General features: G+C 36.2%; 1 long non-coding RNA gene across 1 annotated transcript in view; it reads right to left on the bottom strand.

The window, feature by feature from the left end:
* LOC109233890 overlaps positions 8,976–9,323 on the bottom strand; it is a 3,038-nt gene continuing 2,690 nt past the window's right edge. Inside the window, exon 3 of the long non-coding RNA XR_002069102.1 lies at positions 8,976–9,016. This is a non-coding gene — a long non-coding RNA (uncharacterized LOC109233890). The remainder of the gene's footprint in view (positions 9,017–9,323) is intronic.

Below are 9,323 nucleotides of genomic sequence, written 5' to 3'. Positions count from 1 at the left end.
GTTTTTGATCAGTGTCTCAACGAGTCTTGTGTATACAAAAAGTGGGATGGGGACAAAGTGGCATTTTTGATCTTATATGTAGATGACATACTGCTCATAGGATATAATGTGGGCATGTTGAATTCAGTTAAGCAGTGGTTGTCTACACATTTTGATATGAAAGATTTGGGAGAAGCGACTCATATCCTTGGGATCAAACTCTTGCGAGATCGCAAGAAAAGGATATTAGGCTTGTCCCAAAGTCTTTATATTGATACAATACTCTCCAGGTTTAGCATGCATGATTCCAAGAAAGGATTTCTTCCTTTCAGACATGGAATTTCTCTATCTAAAGATCAGTCTCCTAAGACTGATGAAGAGATAGAAAAGATGAAGGCGGTCCCTTACGCATCAGCTGTGGGGAGCCTCATGTATGCTATGTTATGCACTAGGCCTGATATCTGCTTTGCCGTTGGCGTTGTTAGCAGATTTCAGTCTAATCCTGGGAAAGAGCATTGGACGGCGGTTAAACATATAATCAAGTACCTGAAAAGGACTAGGGATTACATGTTGATCTACCATTCGGATGACCTTGTACCTATTGGGTATACTGATTCGGATTTCCAATCAGACAGAGATTCTAGAAAGTCTACCTCGGGTAATGTGTTTACTCTTGGAGGTGAAGCCATAAGTTGGAGGAGTATCAAGCAAACTTGTGTTGCTGATTCCACCATGGAAGCAGAATATGTGGTAGCTTCTGAGGCAGCCAAAGAGGCAGTTTGGCTCGGTAACTTCCTGAGAGAGTTGGGCGTGGTTCCCTCGATTCAAGCGCCAATTACACTTTATTGTGATAATAGTGGTACGGTTGCAAATTCAAAGGATCCACGAAGCCATAAAAGGGCAAAACACATTGAGCGTAAATATCATTTAATTCGTGATATAGTGTAGAGAGGGGATGTAGTGGTCACCAAGATTGCGTCAGAGAACAACTTGGCGGATCCGTTTACTAAGAGCATACCACAGAAGACTTTTGATAAGCATGTAGAAGGAATGGGTGTAAAAATTGTAGACGCATGGTTATTAGTCTAATACGGTTGCAAATTCAAAGGAGCCACGAAGCCATAAAAGGGCAAAACACATTGAGCGTAAATATCATTTAATTCGTGATATAGTGCAGAGAGGGGATGTAGTGGTCACCAAGATTGCGTCAGAGAACAACTTGGCGGATTCGTTTACTAAGAGCATACCACAGAAGACTTTTGATAAGCATGTAGAAGGAATGGGTGTAAAAATTGTAGACGCATGGTTATTAGTCTAAGTGGGAGATTCTTGGAATATACTATAAGCCATACGCGTCCTGCCGCGGTCCTACCGCGGTTACGCCAGGACCGCGGCCAAACTGGCCTTCAGAATCTGCAGCAGTGTTCTGCTGCGGTCCTACCACGGTTACGCCAGGACCGCGGCCAGAGTGGCCTTCAGAATTTGCAGCAGTGTTCTGAAGGCCAATTATTTATTTACTTGTTTAAATTCCATAAAGTTTCCTTTTAAATAGATCATGTATTGGTTTGTGTGTCCATTGCTTACATAGTAGATGATTTAGTGTATAGAGTTTAGCTTATACACGGAAAATTAAATCATAGGTTCTTGTAAGACATAAAGGTTAATGTTCACAATCTAATGATGGAATTGGACAAATCATCGGAATGGTTGTAGTACAAGATTAAATGTAATTTATCTTGATTATGGGAATAGGTCTAATTCCAACTTCTTGTGCTAATACATTTTGTATGTATTGAACGGATCAAGTAGAGATAAGTATTTTATACTGACTTTATAAAATAATTTCTCTAATCCATTTAATTTACTTATACTCTTAATCCTGATATAATTATTATTAGCTGTGTATGTCACTTGTTGTTTTGATTTATTAAAAGGCGAGATTCTTTCGTGAGTCAATAAGCCTGGTAAATTAGATAACAATGATATACATTGGCGAAGTAATACTTAGTTGATGAAATCCATGTCTCGGTTATGAGATTGATGATACTCCTTTATGAAAGCTTATAAGTTTTCATGTGTAAACCCGGCCAGTGAATTTTGTATCCAACACATGAAATAAGTTAAGTGTAAGTCTAAAGGAATTAATCAATAAATTAAATAGTCAGTAATTTAATTTGATTGATTAGTATCTGAATTTTAACATGGGGAGTCAAATAAGGTTTTATGGAAGAATTTCGAAATTGAACTAAGGAGTGCAATTACGAATTTTTAGTGGAATAATTCGTAATTTATTATGGTAGAAATTAATTTCAAATTTCGAAATTAATTCCATAATAGGAAGCCTTGTTTATTAAATTCTGTGGTCCCTACTGTGCCTGAATAACAGGAAATAAAGGAAACCTTTCCTTGGTGGAAGAAGAAAACCTAACAGGTTTTGGAAAAGTATTTTGACCTAAAAAACGCAGCTATATATATATGGTATATAGCTGGTCGTTTTTGACACAGAAAAAACACACGTTTTTCTTCCTTGAATTTCGCCACCGAAGTTCTCTGTTTTTCGGTTTTATTTGGGTAACACAGTAGAAGACTGTGGAAGGTTGCTGAGGTCTTGCAATTCTGGAACTGGAAAAGGATATCGATTTGCTTTGTTCACGCTTCAAGAGGTAACTCGTATAATCTCCGTATGTGCTAATTGTTTAGATTACACGTGATTATGATGCTATGTTTGCTTCCGCTGTGAAATATGATCCAACAAGAACTTGCTAGTAGGAAGAGGATTAGTCAACATATCCGCAAGATTCTCTTAATTGTGAACTTTGTTCGCCACAATTTCCCCTGCAGCAATAGTATCTCTGATGTAGCGGTTCTTGACATCAATGTGCTTAGTCTTTGAATGATACACATCATTTTTGGTCAAGTGAATAACACTTTGGCTATCAAGAAATACAATGGTAACACCTTGTGCAACACCAAGCTCAATAACAAGATCGCACAACCAAGTAGCCTACTCCATACAATCTGTAAAGGCAACATACTCCGCTTCAGTCGTAAAGCAGCAACAGACTGAAGGATAACTCTCCAACAAAAAATATTATCACCACAAAGAGAAAATATATAAACAGAAAGAGATCTAAACAATCAAGATCACCACCATAATGAGAGTCGATGTAGCCAACAACATCGTTAGATATAAGCTTACCAACATCAAATACTAAGCCAATATTAGGAGTATCCTTCAAGTAATGAAGGATCCATTTAACAGAGTCCTAATGCTTTTTCCCACGATTATGCATATATCTACTTACCATGCTAATAGCATAAGCCAGATCAGGTCTAGTGCAAACCATAACATGCATGAGGCTACCAACAACACTAGAATAAGGGATGTGGGACATACACTCATTTTCTTCCTCTGTTTTGGGCAAAGAGTCTGTGGACAACTTGAAAGGGGCAACAAAAGAAGTGGAAATAGGCTTGCAATTGCCCATATTACATCGATCAAGCACTTCCTTAATATATTTCCTTTCTGACAAGAATAGCTTGCGTGCCTTTTGGTCTCTCTAAATCTCCATGCCAAGAATATTTTTCATTGCGCCTAAATCTTTCATCTCAAACTCACTATTGAGTTGCACCTTCAAGTTATTAATAAGTGACTTGTCCTTGGAAGCAATCAATATATCATCGGCATAAAATAACAAGTACACAAAAGACCCTGCTGAAAATTATTTGAAATAAATACAATTATCACTTTGACTCCTAGAGTAACCTTGCCCAATCATAAATGAGAAATTTTTTATACCACTTTTTGGGAGCTTGCTTGATGCCATACAATGATTTTTTTAATCGACAAACATAATGTTCCTTGCTAGAAACTACGAAACTCTTAGGTTAAGTCATATTGAGTTCTTCATCTAACTCTCCATGCAAAAAAACAGTCTTAACATCGAGTTGCTCTAACTCTAAATCAAACAAATCAAGCAACACACGAATAGAGGTATGACAGACAACAGGAGAGAATACCTCATTGAAATCAATGCCTTTTTGTGACCAACACATCTAACAACCAACTGCGCCTTCTATCTTGGATCTTCAACTCTGGGAATGCTGTCTTTTTTTTCTTGTAGAGCCATTTGCAAGATAAGGGTCTTTTACCTTTAGGCAGCTCACACAGATCCCAAGTACCATTTTCATAGAGACTTTTAATTTCTTCATTCATCGCCACTAGCCACTTTGAGGAATCCTCACAAGAAATTGCTTCAGAGTAACAAAAGAGTTCCATACCTTCATCAACTTCTTGTAAGCATATGCAATCAATTCATCCTTATTAGTGTATTTAGCATGTCTTTTCATTGTTCTCCTCAGACGATCTCAAGCAATAGAATAATCCTCCTTGTGTATCTGAACAAGAGTAGTTGTACTAGAATTATCAATAACATCATCAATACTACTAGGCTCGATAGTTAAGGAAGTAGAGACATTCTCATCATTAACTGGAATCGTAGGTTTCATTAATAACTCTACCTTCTCATTATTTATCTTCTGATCGCATATACCATTAGAAGAAGAAGCAACCGAGTCTTTTCCAGAATATAATAAAGATTCTTCATTAAAAGTCACATCTCTACTAAGAATTAATTTTCGTGACTTAAAAATAGGACACCACAAGCGATATCCTTTCACTCCGGACCCATAACTAATAAATTGCACTTTTTATCTCTAGGCTCTTATTTTCTCTCATTAACACATGCATAAGCAGGACATCCAAAAACTCTTAACTTAGAGTAGTTAATAGGACTACCTGACCATTCTTCTTCTGAAATTTTAAAATCAAGTGAGGAATGTGGAGAATGATTTTACCAAATAATAAGCTGTAGAAGCTGCCTCAGCCCAGATTTTATTTCCCAACCTAGTATTTGGGAGCATACATTTGGCTCTCTCAAGAAGAGTCATGTTCATGCATTCTACAACAACATTTTGTTGTTATTTCCTTACAAGATTGTGATATCTAGAAATTCGATGTTTTGCACAGAACTAATTAAAGTCACCTTCCGAAACTTCAAACTATTACCGAGCTTCTTAGTTTTCTCCTATTTCGGTTCTCAACAAGTATCTTCCAATTTTTGAAAGTGGGAAAAACTTCATTCTTGTGTCTAAGAAAAAATACCCCAACTTTGCGAGAAAAATCATCAATAATAGTAAGCACATAACGACGTCCTCCATGAGGAGGAACACGAGAAGGTCCCCAAAGGTTAGAATGTATATAATCCACAATCTATTTTTCAAAAATACAATGTTCACAAAACTCTAACTTATCAATGGCATACCAATAAAGAAGACCCAACTTGCTCAGGATATGCATGCCTTCTTACTCATATGGACCAGGCGTATGTGCCATATCTTGGTGACATCAAAATCAGGCATATGATAAAACAACTACAAAATCTATCACATTTGAACCTTGCAACACATATAGAGTACCACAATGATAAGCTTTTAACAACATCGCATTGGGCATCGTTACCGACCACGAGAACACCACGATCAATAGATTCATATGTGGCAAACCAATCCCTATAAGGACACATATGGTAAGTACAACCAAAATCAAGAATTCACTCGGTCTTACTCTTCTTCTCCGAGGTGGCCAAGAGCACTAGATCAACTGATTTTTCAGGTTGTTTCTTATTAACCTCTTATTCTTCAATTTATAATATTCAGAAAAATCATTCCCAAATTTCTTGTAATAACGACATGTCTTGTTGGAGTTATGTCCCCTAAACTTAGATGTGGATTTTTTTGAGACACCTCTTACAAATAAACTCCCAGCCGTATCCTCAGCGCGGATATCAATATCAAATTTTTCTTTTGACAATAAATTGGATTTAACATCTTCGTAAGGGTTTCATAATTTCTACACAACATGATTGCTTTAAAGTGTTTGTAAGAGGAGGATAACGAGATAACCAACAAAATAGCTCTACCCTCATCATCAATTTTAACATCAAAATTTTCCAGATAAATAATTAAAGAGTTAAACTCATCAAGATGAGATGGAATAGGGGTACCCTCAGCCATACAAAGCGTGTATAATTGCTCTTTGATACGGATCTTATTCGCGAGGCTTTTAGTCATGTATAACAATTGAAGCTTTAGCCACAATCCCGAAGCGGAAGTCCTCATGGACAACTTTTCGAAGAACCTTCTTGGACAAATATTGTTGGATAACAAAAAGCACCTTTCTCTCACAAAGTTATGAATCCTATGAAAATTAGGTTAAAGAAATACTGTACCATATAACTATACTAGTAAGCATAGCCCGTGATGTGCACGGGCCCAAGCTCTAACAGATAAATTAATATAATTCAAATTAATTAATTTAGCTTTGTATTCTTCAGATTTGAGCATGATAAAGAAATTTAATCTCAATTTTGTTCCCTAAATTCAATAGTTAAAACACTGGCCAAATATTGAGAAAATTGTTTGATCGTATTTCACAAGAAACAAAATTTTCTTTACCCTCACTCAGATGCTTTTTTAACTCTTACAAATTTTTAAATTTTAACCTTAGCAAATATTGTACATAGTCTATATTGGTATTATTCTTTATGTCTTTAAAAGAACGATAATGACACGATATAGGGGACTATCTATTTTGGTTTTTTTTTAGTATGAAAATAATTCCTTTTCATTAATAATAATTTATTTCTAAACTTTTAATATCAAATACTTACCTAAGTATTATTTTGTCACCTTATCTTCTTAATGCTGCTCCTAATATTTGTTTGAGGTGTTAGTTTTTAAAGTGAAGTCATCTTCTTCCTCTAGCTAAGTTAATATTTTCACTGGTTATTTTGTTATCAGTGCCCTCACGACACCTTTGGCGGCATGATCTTTTCTTATTCACTTGTGTTCTGAATCTAAGGGATAGGTCTTCCCCTTTTTAATAATGACATACTCGGTTAGATTATCATTTAACTCTAGATCCCAATTAAATCCTTTTTTTCCTCTTGATTCTTCTGTTAAAATTCTATAAGTTTTGCTCCTTTTTTATAAATTTATTAGCATAACTTAAACGTCCATTTTTTTTCTTATTGGAGAATTTTTCTTTAATATATATCATTGAAAAAAAGCTAATACCTTCACCAATATTATACAGAACTTGCACCAAGTAGAATCATATAACTTGATAATACTTGTATTTAAACTATTGAACTTTGCATGTTTATCATCGATCATTTTAGATTTTTTTACTATTGTGTGCCTAACTCATTTGACTTTTATTAAGGGAAATAATTTTCTTTACTCCAATAAATAGCTTGTATTACTTCTACGGTATTATTTTTGTGTATGTTGTTTTACTATTGTAGCTATCTTAGTATATGATTTGCTGGGTTCTGGCCCGCGTTGCGGGCCCAATATTGTAAAAAACTGAATAATGATATTCACATTTTTATTGCTCAAGTAAGAGAACTAATTAACCTTGGTCACCTTTATGTTGACATGAATTTTTACAGAAAAGAGAAATAAGAGACCAAAAAATTCACATAATATCGAATCAAATATAGATAGTGTTGCGTACCGATTGTTTCACACTAATTGCATTTCTTTAGGAACACAATTGTTCAAGTTGTACAAAGTCATTCAGGGATGATATGTGCTTGCGAAAAAAGATATGAGAGTAATCTATTTACATATAAATTATCTACACATATTGACATGATATGATGCAAGGCACGTTTAGTTACTATAATTCACCATAGCTGGCGATACTTTCTCATCTCAAATGGGAGTTCTTAATCATCAAAGCTAAAACCTTTCACATAAATCTTTCTACCGCTACAATTTAACATCTTCGTTGTGTCCTCGACAAAGAGGCCATTAGCGTGGTTCCCATTTCAATTTCCTAGAAAGGGATATTCATATTAACTATTCAGTAATTAGTGACATGTAAGAAGATTTCAGACGGACTACAAAAGCATAAGAAAGTACAGTTAGAGTGATTGAAATTATAAGCTCAATGGGAATTAACTTGAGTACTTATGTTTAAGACTAAAGCTCCAGTCCTGCTTTCTGTTAAAATTCCGCTGCAATATGAACTGTGATACTTTTGTTGTTTTTTGGGAGTAATATGTATCATGATTTAAGCAAATGTACAGATAATTCTTCCTGTTAAAATTATTCACCAACAACAACGACCCAATAAGAGGATAATGATCAAGATATTGGATGTGAGGGCAGATTTTGCCTTATCACTCAGATATTACATCTCGATTTGCACAAATACGTTTGCATTGGCATCCACATTATCGGAGCTTACCCGATGAAACTTCTGTAACACATTGTCAATACCTGATCACTGTACTAATATGCAAATAATAGTCTAACAATACCAAATGAATTATCGCGACTTAGGTTTTCTGCCAACCCTCATATGGATTTGTGGGGCTCATTCCAGCCAGCAATGGCTAGACAGCAAATTTGTCACCTCTGAATACACTCTGGAAGTTTCATAGTGTAGCGTATACAACGTCAACATATTCAGGCTGGTCGAGCAGCATTCCAGACCAACATATGTTATGGTGACAGCCGTGATTCGATGATATTCTCATTCTTCCGTGACTTCTTGTCACGATCCGGATTTCCCACCCTCGGGAGTCGTGATGGCGCCTACTAATGAGAGCTAGGCAAGCCAACTTAATTAGCATTTTCATTAAACACCTATTCTTTTTTAACAATTAACAACATTAAATAAAGGCGACGGAAAGACTTAAATGTAGATAGATGATCAATAATACAGAAGTTCAAACACAAATATCTCTACCCCGGGACTGGTGTCATATACTCACGAACATCTAGGGAGTACTAGATACAAAGTATGAAAGAAACATAATCTGTTTATCTCGAGTACAATGAAATGACAGCCAAATGTAAAGATAGACGGGAGACGCCGGGCCTGCGGACGCCTGCAAGCTACCTCGGGTCACTCTGGACTGAAGGTTCGCCCCGTGCTAATGATGCTGCTGCTCAATACCTGGACCTGTGCAAAAATGCACAGAGTGTAGCATCAGCACAACCGACCCCATGTGCTGGTAAGTGCCTGGCCTAACCCCGGCGAAGTAGTGACGAGGCTAGACAGGACCTAACAAAAACAACCTGTGCAGGTGTATATGTATAAACAAGTACAATGAAATAACAACAGAAAATACCAGCTAAGGCAGGGAGGGGACATGCTTGGGGGAAATACAGATGAACACAATTTATCAGAAGTAAACACGGAACCACATCCAATCTCATAATCTATATAAGTGGTCGGCGTGCCACACGATCCCATTTCATAATATATA

The sequence above is a fragment of the Nicotiana attenuata genome, chromosome 10, assembly GCF_001879085.1.
Source record: "Nicotiana attenuata strain UT chromosome 10, NIATTr2, whole genome shotgun sequence".
Taxonomy (NCBI): Eukaryota; Viridiplantae; Streptophyta; class Magnoliopsida; order Solanales; family Solanaceae; genus Nicotiana; species Nicotiana attenuata.
Note: the sequence above shows the minus strand (reverse complement) of the source record. Positions and strands in the feature narration are given on the sequence as shown.